Below are 3,161 nucleotides of genomic sequence, written 5' to 3' on the forward strand. Positions count from 1 at the left end.
AATTTAAAATTTGCTATTGACTTTAGCATTGAATCATTTATGAACTATTTGTGACAATTTGTTTCATACAGAGAAATATGACATATATTCTGATAATAGTACAAATTTTGTTAATAAATATATAATTAACCGAATTAATTAACAGATGAAAATTATAACAAACGTATCAAAAATTATCAACGATCATAAAATAGAATGATATTTAATTCCATCATAATTTGTGTTTTTAATTTAAATTTCAATTTACTTAGAAAAACACTCTAATAAACTTTTCCTTTTTTATTAAAGATATTCATAAACAGGAATTTTTTAACTAGAAAATTACATCTTCTTCTACAAAAACCAAAAAGAAAAACCGGTAGAAAAGAAAAGAATAAAAAGTAAATTTTATGCAAATCAGAAAAGGTACTGAAAGTTGATACTACGTAATATTATTTTTCCAATTTCAATTTTTGTTCAATTAGCTTTATGATTCATTTTCTTGTTTATAAATTCTCACGATTTGATTGGATGGATTTGATTGGAATAAGAAATATTAATTTTCAGCATTTATATTCAGCTATTTATCTTTGTTGCAAGCGATGTCAAATTAATTTTCGAGAAATATTTACTATAATTGATATTGATATTGTTAATACTGATTATTTTGCTCTAATCAATTTAATTTTAGCTGTTAGAGTCATTATTAAATCCATTATAACCACATTGACTTTAACAAATGATCTAATATTTGGTCTAAATATTTCGACAATACATTGTTACTTCATTTAATATAAATAATACAATTATACATATACTTTTATTAGTACTTTTTGATTTCAAACGCTTTATAAAATGTTTTTCGTCGTAGACGTGTCAATAATATCGATGCGCTGAAAAGTCAGTATTATTGTAAAATTCTATTATTATTTCCTGAATATGCTATACTAATCATTAAAAAAATGTTCAAAAGTTGTCAATATAATTAAGTATTTCCATGATATTCGATGGAGAATCTTAAAAAGTTAATCAATCTCTCAACTTTACAATATTACATTACAATACATTACTTACTTACTTACATTACAATATTACAACATTAAAATAAGAGTTTTATTCGTTTCATTATTGAGTATGGCTTATTTTCCAAAAAAATTCTGATCGAAGAAACTTGAAAAAAGTTTAATATATTATCTTGGGTTAAACTATCATTAATGAAAAACAATTTCATTAAATGTTATTATAACAAAATCCAAACTAGCTCTTCTTAAAAAGTAATTATGCAATTATGTGGCTATTTTTTAACATTATCCAATTCAAATTCTTTCTTTTTTGAATAAATAAAAAATTATCTATAATAATCTATATATGAAAAAAAAACTAATCTAGCAGAATATCTTTACGAATCTTTACAAATATCTCGTTCATAACTGGTTCATCCTAAGATATACTCTAAAAGCAATTTTAACTTGCAATAATTTTTAGACAATTACAATTTACATTAGACATTGTTTTAAGTAAAAATTAAATATATTAATAATGTTAATACTAATCTCAATTATTTCATATTTGGAATAAAAATTCTATTCTTTACACAAACATTTTAAAATTCCTTGATGATTCTTGATGGTTCTAGTAATATCGATTCGTCTTGTATGAATGAAATTATTATACGAATTAACTTAAGACAATCTCTTAATGTATCTATGATCATTGCAAAAATTTTAAATGTTATTGTATTCAAATATCAAGACTACAATTTTTTCATTTTTTCGTATTCACTAATTTGTTTCTAGCATTTAACAAAGTCATAATCTCCAAAAAATTAATAGGTATATTTTCTAACAGATGTTTTATCATTTATGACTTGATTGATTCTTGGATTCATTATTGTTTTAAACTGTGACAAAGTAACCGATCTTCTCGTTGCCAAATTTTGTAGCTCTTCTTAGAAAAGTAAAAAATGAAGATTGTAAATAATAAAAGTCGAAATCTTAATAATATATATAGATATATAATCTATATATATAATATATATAGATATATATAGATATATATAGATAAGATCATCTTTTATTATAGATTCGATAAATTATACATTAATGATATCTTGGAAGTAATTTTTGGTGAATAATCTCTTGTCTTACGATTTAAGTTCCAATAACGCGTGCCATAAACAATAATATCGGTCACAGCCATTCCATGATTTGGCTGAGTATTCGAAATTATGCAAATCGCACATGTCTTTTGATATGTAATGTATAAGATATAATTATATATATAATAAATTTATATATTATAAGATATAATTTTATTTTACAAGATGTTTAATAAATAATTACCAAGGATCACAAATAAGTAAGATTTATTATCTTGAATAATAAATTATAAAATAACATTTTTATTACAATTTCTATAAACACATATTTTAAATTATTAACGTCTTGATAAAATTTACAAAAATTTAATAATCTTCGATCGTGTGGTATTTTTCGAAGCATATTGGTACATGTAATGCAACTTTACGTTTTGCACGTTATTTCGTTACGTTTTTTATGTTTTGTGCTTAAAATCTTACAGGTTTTTGCTGGCTTTTATTTTGATAGTGTTGGATCTATATATTTGGAAAAATGACTCCAATGTTTCGTATGCAGTCTTTCTGATAAATTTCGGTTCGATAATCGTCCTCCGTTCGATCTTCTTCGTTTATATTCTGATAACGGTATATTTTTTATTAATGATTCTGTTATTTCAATTCTACATTCAGCGTAACTTTATTTTTTGCTAGTATTTATTTTATTGAATAAAATTATTGAATAAAATAGAAATTAAGCAATATCAAATAAGTAAAAAAAAAATTTTTCGGTATCTTTTCATACATTTTCTTATCATAGGGAACACGCTAGCATTTGATCTTGCCAATCAATTCCAATCATTCCCTTGTACTCAATAACACATTTTGGTTTCGAAGTACAATTGAATCGATTTTTGTCTGGTTCAGACATTTCAACTGTTTCGTACTGTAAAGAGAGAGTATAAACGTCTCGTCCATTTCAATACTAATATCCAATTGCAGCTTCTCATTTTATATTTATCGTTTTTTAATTTTATTTTGCAAAAATCTTTTGGCATATTACTTCTGTTTGAGCATTATTCCAACAATATTAGTTTTATTGTTAATT

At 23.3% G+C, this 3,161-nt stretch overlaps 1 pseudogene; it reads right to left on the reverse strand.

Annotated features, from left to right (window-relative positions):
* Positions 1–2,443: 2,443 nt before the first annotated feature.
* LOC122719576 lies at positions 2,444–2,915 on the reverse strand (annotated as a pseudogene).
* Positions 2,916–3,161: the final 246 nt, after the last annotated feature.

This window comes from Apis laboriosa, unplaced genomic scaffold, assembly GCF_014066325.1.
Source record: "Apis laboriosa isolate Shangri-la unplaced genomic scaffold, ASM1406632v1 scaffold84_cov144, whole genome shotgun sequence".
In the NCBI taxonomy this organism is placed as follows: domain Eukaryota; kingdom Metazoa; phylum Arthropoda; class Insecta; order Hymenoptera; family Apidae; genus Apis; species Apis laboriosa.